We start from the raw sequence: 12085 nt of genomic DNA on the forward strand, positions 1-12085 counted from the left end.
TACCATTTCCTCCGTGTATCCCATTTATCATGTCCCTCTCCCTCACAACTTGTTTTAAAAACTTCTTTAACTCACTTCTTTAAAAACCTCCTTTAGAACCTAAATTATTAGTCTGCCATTTCTCAGTTTAAAGAGAGACAAAAACTGGCCAACCTTCAACATATGAGTCCTCCCCTCCTCCCAAAAAACGATGAGCAACATCCTTTAACCTTTGAGGTATCTGAATTTTGGTCCTATCTCCCACAGAATATTTTTAAACAAAACATCAGCAATTCTGTTTACCAGTTTATCTCAGTCTAACGTAAACTCACAGTTCTATCCAGAAAGATAAAGAACATGGTAACTGTATATTCATATCAAAAAGATCCACCACTAAGTCTACAAAAAAACATGAACTACCACCACCACCCACACAGAAAGACCTTATATTGGAGAAATTAGGGATTTGGGGAAGCCGAGGATTTCAAACATCTGAAGATTGTAAGTTCAAGGCCAGGCCAAGCCGGGCCAGCTGAAACTACAAAGATAGATCCCATCCTACAGAAACTAAACTGAGAGAAAAAGCTGAACTTGGTGGTGCAAGTCTTTAATCCCAATACATGGGAGACTGAGACAGAAAGATCTGTGGTCAGAATCCATCCCCAATGACTTATGAATCTCTTACAATTATCTCCTCTTCTTCTTTTCATTCATCTTCCTATGCCATTCTACTGTCTGCAATGTTCATACAGTCTATACCAAAGGAACACACCATAGAGAAGACAATGAGGAGGGAGGAATCCTCAGTGTGTTTCTAAGGGATCCTGAATATCACACAGGACAATCGCCAAGGCATCTCACCAATGGATCCCTGTTCCCTGACCCACAGTCCTGCAGCTGGTTCTCTGATCCTATCCCCAGGCCCCAAGCTTTTCTCTTCCAAGGGTTCCCAATTCTCTATGGCCCTGACCTGTTCGATCCTCTTCCATGAATATGGTCCTCCACCTTCCATTCACCCTCAGATTCCACAGAAAATGGCGATCAGGAGGCTTTTCCTCACATAGTGGCCTCCTGGGCCTGAGATTCCCCACCCTGTCACACCTCGATTAACTGTCCAACAACCCTGATCAGGGCAGACTATCACTTACAGCTCATCTAAGAGAACACCTTCCAAACCGCACCCTTCTGTGCTTAGCTCCTCAATGGCAAAAAAAAAAAAAAAAAAAAAAAAAAAAAAAAAAAAAAAAAAAAAAAAACCGTTGTCAGGGGCCACACCCAGACAGAAGCCTCAGAGGATCCTTTGTGATGCCAGCTGGAGCAAATAGGTCTCACCAAAGGACTGTGCTGATTGGCTGAATACACCCTGCGCATGCGTTCACGGAATACCAAGTACTTTGAAGGGAGATTTTAGAAGGTGGGAGTAATCTACTGGCTTTAAGACAAATGATTTCCAGTTTGTTGGTTGACAAGTGCTTACAAACTTGAAAATCCAGAACAAATATGTAACATATGAAATACAGCAAATGGCTCTACTTAATTTCAGCTGTAGAGGCTCTTGTAAGCATTTTTGGTTTTTTATTTATTTATGTGCATAAACATTTAATAATGTGGACTTCTGCATGTACACACGCACACCAGAAGAGTCTATGCTGCCCTAAGAGTTCAGAAGGGAACATGCAGATTTCCTACAACCCCTGGTACTCTCCTTTCTCTACTTTCCTAGTCCTCAGCTTGATAGAAGAGTGTGCTAGGCAGTGCAGGCCCTCTCTCTCTCACTTATGTGCTTGGCCACTCAGGCCCACTCTCTCACTTAGGAGTTAGGCTGGGCAGGTCCTCTCTCTCTCTCTCTCTCTCTCTCTCTCTCTCTCTCTCTCTCTCTTAGGTGCTAGGCTTCACATGTCCTCTCTCTCTCTTATGTGCTAGACTGCCCAGGGCCCTTCTCTCTCTTATGTGCTAGGCTTCCCAGGACCTCCCTCTCACTTAGATGTTAGTCCTTGCAGGCCCTCTTTTTCACTTATGTGCTAGGCTGGGCAGGGCCTCTCTCTCACTTATATGCTGGGCTGCCCAGGTCCCCTCTCTCACTTATGTGCTAGGCTGAGCAGCCCCTCTCTCTCACTTATGCCTCTGTTGCCTACAGACGCTGCAAGAGAGCACTGTTTCTCTGAAACTGTGATTGTGCATATGTTATGAGCCACAATGTGGGTGCTTTGTGCCTGGTCCTCTGCATAGAATAGGTGCTATTATTATTATTATTATTATTATTATTATTATTATTATTATTATTAAATTTCAAGACAGGGTTTTTCAGTGTAGCACTGTCTGTCCTGGAACTTACACCAGGCTGATTTTGAACTCAAAAATCCTTGTCCTCTGCCTCCCAAGTGTTGTGATTGAAGGCATGAACCACCAATGCCTAACCAAAAGTTGCCCTTAACAGCTAGTTTTTCCATTTTTTCAACTAGTCTAGTGTGTATTTCATGTACCCAAGAGCATTCTGCCCATTAACTTGCAGTGTTTTCCTACTTGTGCATTAGATTTCCAAGGCTGGTTTGGTGGAAAGAAATGAAAGGAAGTAGTTAGACACTTTAATAATAATAATAATAATAATAATAATAATAATAATAATAATAATAATAGAAACATTTTAATGTATTTAAGTATATCATTTTTAAAATGTATGAGTCCTCTTTTTATGGGTTCACCTTCATGAAAGAAGGGGTCATCAGATCACTTTATATATGGTAGTAAGCCACCATGTTGTTGCTGGGAATTGAACTCAGGAACTGTAAAATAATAGCCGGTTCTCATAACTGCTGAGCAATCCCACCAGTTCTAGAAATATATTTTGATTTAATTTTTATTGCATTATGATAAGAAAATATACATAATTTCAATTTATCTGAATTTGTTAACATCTAAAAACATATTTTGAGTAAACAGACTTACATCACATTCTTCTTTTTATTTTGTACCCCAACTCCTCCAGCTGATGCCCACTCAAAACCTATCAACCTTCCATTTTTTATCATGTTCCTTAATATTTATAAAATATTGTAACAATAAAAATGAATATTAAAAATGTTGTTTGATAGAAACAACAATCAATTTATATATTTGTCTGCAGCAATACTGAAAATTATTTTTTCTCATAAATTTTAAATAACTGCAAATATATTAACTGTATGATATATTAAAATAATATATCACTATTAGTTTTTTTGGTGAACATAAATAGTCTTTTGGTTTGTTTGTTGTTTGTTTGTTTGTTTGTTTGTTTGTTGTGTTTTTAGGAGATCTTAAAATTCTTGACTTACAGATTATGCTAACAGGACCCTGAAGTTGTCTTGTGTGAGGATAGTCCAGTGACTGGCAAATACAGAAGTGGATGCTCACAATCATCTATTGGATGGAACACAGGACTCCCAATGGAGGAGCTAGAGAAAGTACCCAAGGAACTGAGATGGTTTGAAACCCTAAATAAGAACAACAATATTAACTAACCAGTACCTCCAGAGCTCATGTCTCTAGTTGAATGTGTAGCAGGAGATGGCCTGGTAGGCCATCTGTGGGGAGAGAGGCCTATGATTTTGTGAAGGTCATATGCCTCAGCTCAGGGTACTGCTAGGGAATGTAGGTGGGAGTAGGTATGTTGGGGATCAAGGAGAGGTAAGGGGGGAGGCGGGAGGGGACTTTTGGAATGTAAACGAAGAAAGTATATAATAATTGTAAAATTAAAAAAAAATCTTGGCTTACTGTGATACAAAAAAAAAAGAAAAGAAAAAAAGAAGAACAATTTATGGACACTGGATTTCATTGTAATAAGGCTGTACTTGAATGTCCCTCACATCACCAAAGTATTTTACCTCCATAGTACTAAGGGTAGAGTTGATATATCTGCTGTGGCAAGGAATGAACTGTAGGCATGATTTTTGGATACTAATTTCCTGCTATGTTCAAAGCTATTTGATTTGAGTGATTGTTGTCATTCTCAGGCCACATGTAACAGGGTACATTCACTTATGGAATGGGTGTTTATTAAGATGGTCTATCCATGAAGTCATTGATCAACTGTTTCAATGAAGAATTGTTCTGCTTGGAGAGTGTCACAGAACTTAGTTGATGATAGAATTCAGTTTTATTGGATGTGATGTTTTTTCAAAAGCATTCACCTTAGAATAATAGTAACTTATAAAGTCCTCTTCAGAATTTATACAATAATAATAAATATCAAGCAAAGCCTTTAGTCTCACTCTTTGCTGTTCTCTTATAAGCCACCTCCCAAATTAATTGTCTACATTTATTTTGGTTTATAAAGAGTTTTGAAAATTTTAAGCTGTTCTGAAAACCATAGTATAGTGTAAAAATATCAAATAAACAATCCTACTAATACAGAGGCTGAGATAAGGGAACCATGTTTTCAAGACCATTATGTGGCACACAGCAATACAGTGTTATGTATAAACAAGAAGAAAGACTATATGGATTATACAATATTGGACTTATTAATCCTATTTACCAAATTAGGAACAACATAATGAAAAACGGACAATTTCTAATTCCTCATATTTTTGAATTTCATTCAATTAGGTTATGATGGTAATATTAATTTTCATATTAATAGATATTAAGGTAAAGTGATTGTTACTTTCTATTAGTTTTATTCTTAGAGGTGGAAGCATGTTTTTGTGGATTTGTTGTAAGATTACTTTCTTGTTTCTTCTATGGTGTAGTTTCACTCCTTGTGTTGTTGTATTCCACCTATTATTCTTTGTAGGGCTGGATTTAAGGAAAGATTATGTGTAAAATTGGCTTTGTCGTTGTATATATTGTTTTCTCCGTCTATGGTGATTGAGAGTTTTGTTAGGTATAGGAGCCTAGGCTGGCATTCATGTTCTCTAGAGGTGGAATAGATGCTGGGATTAATATCTTTTTTTATGAAAATACATCCATGAGTTGAGAGAGGAGGACTTCCACTGGCCTTTGTACCCTAGTGCCATGTTCTAGGTGCTGCTAGTGAATGGGGAAATAAGTGACACCCCAGTGACAACAGAAACCACCTCTTTCAGAATCCAACCTAAGAATGTCAGGCAGAGTTTATTTTGGCTGACTCATGGTAAACAGATCTTATATAGAGAGGGTGGGACTCATGTATCACTTCAGAAAATGCTTTTAAGTTTAGTCTTATATATTTTACAGAGAAGGAAAAGAGAGAAATAACTTCATGAAGGATAACACCCAAGAAAGCAAATGATCAAGGCAGCTTTATAGCAACACACAAATCTGCCCAACAGTAGTGTTTACTAGTGGTTTGTTGGTGTTAAAAAGCCATGGAGGCTACTGGACCATAGAGGGGCTGGAGAAAGTCAGATTGCTTTTTGTTATTGTTTTATTTTATTTTAACATTTCCCTTTTGAATTCAGGCAGTCTCATTTTAGATTTTTCCTGCTGCTAAGACCACTAGTGTTCTCTGGTACATTCAACCTTACTGATCTCCAGGCGACTAGACTTGTCAGGATCAGAGTGGAAACTGGATATTTTACAACCAATTATCTGGTCCACTTGCCTACCTCTGGTTATCCCAGTTTCTCCACCTAAATTCGTTACTGATAATTTCCTCAGTATGCAGCCTGCCATGATTCACAGACAGGTACAACAACTGCTTCTGACTCAGTATTAAATTCAAGTCCTTTCTCTTCTTCAGGAATGTTAATATTTGACGATATACAAATGCATTTATCTGAGGTAGAATGGGCTATGCTAACCCATGGAAGAAGACACTCTACAGTGTTGTAATGCTGGCCATCTACAAGCTAACCACCTGACTAGTTTAACTGGTTAACTATAACTCCTTTCCTTTGTGTATACATTGTGTAACCTGGACTGTAACAGTGAAAAATATACTCTGGGCGATATTGCCTTTTGGATTATAATTGATTTAGATTGCTTCTTCACTGTTGAATCAGGAACTGCTACAGAAAAATAAAATATTTTCTATGTTATTTTTTGTTTTGGGGTTGTTTGTTTTCTTTGTTTTTTTAACATACAATTTCTCTGCATAACCATGGCTGTCCTCAAGATCAATCTGTACAGCAGGTTTACCACAAACTCACCTGCCTTTGTGTCCCAAGTTCTGGGTTTAAAACACACACCACCACCATCCAGCTCAGCGTGAAAGTTCTTAATTTTAGTGAGGATCAATTATTTCTCTTAGAATGAATATTTCTTCCATGAAATCTAGCACTCTTAACTCTCTTAATCATACATATACTCCAATTTTCCTAAATTTTTTTTGTTCTTACCTGCCCTTGTGAATTATTTTACATACAGTATGAAGTTGAGATTGAGTGTGAGGCTGACTCTTTTACCTATTATGTGTCACTGCTCTCGGGTGAAACAAAACATACAGCACAAATTATATATATGCATAATTTTATAAAACTATGGTGTATATATTATATATAATTTATTTTATATGTAATATATTTTATCATTACAATATTTTGTTATATAATATACTGTAAATGTAGTTTAAATATACTTTAAAGTGAATTACAGGGTGTGATCCAACAATAGCTGTCTACCAACTGATATTCTAAGAACCTCATAGTTATTCAGTCAATGAGGTGGATTGTCTCAGGTAGTCTCCAGTGTATTATGGAATACTGAAAATGGCCTGTATTGACAGTGAAGAAATGGGCTTCCTAATGAGGGCAAACAGGCAAAGAAAACAAACTTTCTTCTTCCATGTCTTTCATATAGGTTGCAGAACATTTATATAAGTGTGTGCCAGGTTTAAAGTGACTTTTCCCACTTGAAAGATTCAGATTCAAAATGGATCTTGCCATCTCAAATTACTAAGAAAAAAATCCATTAATGTCTTGCCCAGTCATTTGGATTTTAGTTAATTTTTGATGCAGTAAAGTTCAAACCCAAGAACACTCATCACATTGTCCAATTTGCTCCCCATCATTTATTGACATTTATAGCCTTCCTTCATTGAATTGCTTGTGTGTTTTGTTAAAAGTTACTTGGCAATTTGTATACATATGTCCAGACTGAGCTGATTGACTTTTTGTTGTTATTATTTAACTCTTAAACAATTATAGATAAGCCCTCATATCTATTATACAATATTTTTCTATTTTATTCATTCTTGTTATTCTTTGCATTGTGAAGAAAGAGATGGCTCAATTCTTAAACAGTACATGTTAAACTTCCCGTTCTGTTTATAGCACCAAATATAGTTTAACAAAAAAAACTGTCTAATGTCAGGCAGTGTGGGAACAGGTCTTCAATCCCAGCATTTGGGGGGTGGGGGCATAGGCAGGCGAATTTCTGAGTTTGAGGCCACCTTGGTCTACAGAGTGAGTTTTTGGAAAGCCAGGGGTAAACAAACAAACTTTGTCTAGAAAACAAAACAAAACAAAACAAAACAAAAGAACAAAAAAAAAACAAGAATAAAAACCTACTTGTGTCTCTAAGTCTTCTGGTCTCTTTGGATTCTGAATACATATCACACACACACACACACACACACACACATGCACCCTCACACACAGAAAAACACCATTCAGATTTTAAAATACATTATCTGACTCACTAAGAAATAAAACTACATCTGTGTTCCTGTTGCCAGAAAACCTTTAATCATAATACAAATTTAGTTGAACATGAATGATTTTATACAGGAGAGAATCCTGTTTAACTGTATTGAATGTGGGAGACCATTCCTTCAAAAATGTCACCTCATTAAGCACCAGCTGACCCACATTGCTGACCATCCCTATACATGTAACCTGTGTGAGAAAATGTTTAACAGATGATCAAGGCTTCTCAGACACCAGAATGTACTTAGTCAGAAAACTCAGACAGAATGGCCAAGCTAAGGAAAATTAGCATATTGCAGGGACAGAATGTAAAGAAGGTTTAAAATCTAGAAAATTTGGGAGAGTTATGTTTCATATCATAAAAAAAGATACAATAGAATTCTACGTTGTTTCCCACTGTCTTTCATTATCTGTGTTATCCACACATTTTTTTTGTATTAGTAATAAAAGAAATGAGTATTTGTTTGACATTTGTATCCATACCTATGTTTTTGTTAGACATCTGTGTCCATAGCAATGTTTTCTTAGACACTATCCTCTGGTTTCAGGTACCATGGACTATGATTTAATTCTTCACTTTTCTCAGAAGAGATGTAAAATGCTATTATGGCCCTTGAAGTCAGAAAGAATTAATATTCATGGCATAGTTTCAGTGGCTATAATGTTGACCGTCATAGAATACCAAAACAAAGATTCAGGTAAATTTATGAACAAGATGATAAGACTGTGTCTTCCTTCAGTGTAAGCATGGTAGTTGTCACCTCAGTTTCTCCCTTGACATTGTCTATTTTCAAGGAAGCTTGGGGAACACAAGAAGACCTGAAAGCCAGCACAAACCTAAGAAAGTTGTAAGCATTTGAAGTCCACTTACAGATCTCACTGTCCATACTAGTTATCCATCTCTGTGGAAGTAAAAGAGAGCAGTAAAGTGACTTTGATTATTTTGGCTTTTATTACACACACTGGAATTTTTAAATGATTGCATACCACTCCTGTGCCTAAAGGGATGTACAATTTGTGATTTCTTAATTTTAAATGAGTATAGCAGTTTTCTCTATAGAAAAGTTTGAGCATTAATTTATTGATAAGGTCAGTGCATGGGAGCTTCTGTACCCTCTCCAACATGGTATGCATCTGATACTCGAGGGTCTCATCCACTAGTAGTCTGGCAGAGAAACACATGTGGCTTATACATTTGGTCCCAATTAGAAGCAGGGTAGATTGAATCCCAGGTTTATGTTGAAATAACAACTGCTTGGTCAGGAGGATACTTCTTAAGATGGCCGTGTAGTCAGAGAAGTGAATCCTGGCTTGTGAGTTCATGAAAGACAAATTATATTTTGCTAGCTACTTTAAGCAACATAGTAGGTTCACACACCAAGACACACAGACACAGACACAAACACCAATACGAATTCACTGTAGGATCTCAGATAATAAAATTCTCCTTAATAATAATTGTTGAGATGAGTTTTCTCTAACACCAGAAAATAATCTGTCCTGGAGCTGATTTTTTAAATTAGTTAATCAATCAACATCCCAAACCTAGTATTCCTTCTCTTCTCTGCTCCCTGACTTCTCCTCCACTCCTGCTACCCCAATCCACTCTTCCTCAATTTTTCTTCAGAAAAGAGATCTTCCATGATAACTTCTAGTTTTGGCTATTGTAGTTGCACATCCACTCATATTGATGATAGACAAGGCCTGGCAGAATTTCATTCCATTGGCTATGGAAATAGAGCTAAGTGGAAGACAGGCTATGTGAACAAATCTTAACAAAAATTTACTCTCATTAACCATAAAGTCTTTTTTATTTCTCTTTTTATTTATTAGGTATTTTCCTCGTTTACATTTCCAATGCTATCCCAAAAGTTGCCCATACCATCCCCCCCTCCCCTAACCACCCACTCCCCCTTTTTGGCCCTGGCGTCCCCCTGTACTGGAGCATATAAAGTTTGCAAGACCAAAGGGCCTCTCTTTCCTGTGATGGCTCACTAGGCCATCTTTTGATACATATGCAGCTAGAGACAAGAGCTCTGGGGTACTGATTAGTTCATATTGTTGTTCCACCTATAGGGTTGCAGTTCCCTTTAGCCCCTTGGGTACTTTCTCTAGCTCCTGCATTGGGGGCCGTTTGACCCATTCCAATAGGTAGCTGTGAGCATCCACTTCTGTGTTTGCTAGGCCTCGGCATAGTCTCACAAGAGACAGCTATATCTAGATCCTTTCAGCAAAATCTTGCTAGTGTATGCAATGGTGTCAGCGTTTGGAAGCTAATTATGGAATGTATCCCTGGATATGGCAATCACTAGATGCTCCATCTTTTCGTCACAGCTCCAAATTTTGTCTCTGTAACTCCTTCCATGGGTGTTTTGTTAACTATATTACAAGTACAGCTTTACATTTTTCTCTTTAATATTTTTACATTTTCTACATCTTCCAAGCCTGGTGGACAAAGTGCTCTTTTAGTCAAATTGTATTAATTCATACCAATATTGTCCAGGGAAGTTTCTTGGTAAGCCCTTTAGAGCATCAGTTTCTTGCTTTCAGCTGTTCCTTCATCATGAGGAATAAAGTATAAACACAGTACATAGCCACAGTTTCTGTCATCGATGAGGACTTGGTCTGTGAAAGATACTATGCAGATTCTTAGCCTCTGAACTTGGCAATGGTTTACAGATGCTGATGTGAGCAAAATGAGGAACTAAAGGACAACTTTGTTAGGTCTCAGGTCTTCTTGTGCACACTGTTAACAGATAATAATATGGGGAATGAGATCTAGTTTTTTAGTGCAGAGTCATTTGCCCCTGGTCAATATTAAAAGTTTTAAACATTTCTTGAATATCATTTACTGAAATTGAATAAATTTTAAATTTAAATTATGTAATTATAACAAAAAGAAAAACAACAGCAATTAATAATAATAATAATATTAATAATAAACAATAATACAGTGAGACTGATGAGCCTTCAGTGACAGGACTTGAGTGTCTATGATAGAATTTGAGTCAGGCATTGTGTACTCACACATTAATTATGAGGATCTTGCTTAATTTTGTGTACATAGAACTGGATTATCACATGGATCTTTTCCCCCTCTTATATTCTGAGCATGTGAAGAAAAGTGATGTTTCTCTTTCTTATACAATTAAACAGATTCCATAAAAGCTTATCTTCTCCCACTTCTAAATAAGCATTTTCGTTTAATTTATTGCCATGTTGTATGCTTTAACTGTTTGGTAGTTGTCTGTTAATTTTTGGTTTATCTTACATATAAAGCAAGTTTGATAAAAATTTGGTACGGAATTTTATGCATTTTATAATTGTAAAAATATTATTTTCACTCAACTCAAAGTGCTCTGTGGTTATAAATTGGCCTCTCAGTTAGTAATACACAACACAAATTCAATTCCACTTAACCCTTCTGAAAATGAACTTGCATGGTATTGTCTGATTTGAAGCTAATAAATCTATTTAACTAAACCAGAGACATTTGTGTTAGAAAGGAAACTACTACTGTCTGTTGTTTAGAAAATGGAAAAGTTACTTCTACAGTAAAAGAAAGAAAGGAGGGCCTGCCTTCAGCAATTGTGGGAAGTCTGTGTTGCATGTGCATTTTTCAGTTCAGCAGCATCTAGGGCACTCAGAATACACAGAGATTTCTTCATATGTGGCGAGAAAAACCAAATCTACAGGAATCCCAGGCAAGTGCTTCAAGCGAAGTCTTAGTCGTGCGAAAGTAGATGTAAAACCTCCCTTCTGCATGGGAGGTTTGTAGGAAACAAACAAGCTCCAAATCCTATAAATGTAGTCTCTCTGAAACTTCCAGTAGAAGGTCTATTTGTTTTTATATGATTTTATACATTTTAATGTACTTACATTATGGGTACATGTGTTTGATTAAGTACATATGTGTGTAACTGTGCACAAACCACTGCACATGTGTAGAGATTGCAGGACAGTGTGGAAGAGACAATCCTCTTCTTCTACCATGTATATTATTTCAGAGATGAAGTTCAGGTACGCGGTCTTGAGTGGCTAGTAACCTTACTTGAGTGGCTAGTGGGCTACCTCATACATTCCTTGAGCTTTAATTCTTTACATCCTCTGAAGATTGCCTGTTCATTCATCATGTCAAAACCCACAGAGACTATGAAGGTGGTCATGCTGCAAACCAGCATGAGTATAGAAAATGAAGCAACCAAGTTTAAATGAGCCATTGATATTTCTTATCATCCTATCACTCCCATAGGTCGAAGTGGTTAAAACTCTCACCCAAGGCCTTCTACTATCAGTTGCATTGAACTAAAAGTGTCTGTAGCAGTATCTGTATGCACAGCGCCTGCAAGGTCTGAGATAGAAAGAGCCCAAGCAATGAGAGGGAAGGGCGTGCATGCCACTATCTTTATCTCAGAAGTTATTTCTAGTTTGTAGCTTGGAAAGGAAAACATTCAAATTTCCACTAGGGTATCACTGGGTATGCAAACCATGCTTAAATC

Source organism: Mus musculus, chromosome Y (genome assembly GCF_000001635.26).
Source record: "Mus musculus strain C57BL/6J chromosome Y, GRCm38.p6 C57BL/6J".
NCBI classification, from domain to species: domain Eukaryota; kingdom Metazoa; phylum Chordata; class Mammalia; order Rodentia; family Muridae; genus Mus; species Mus musculus.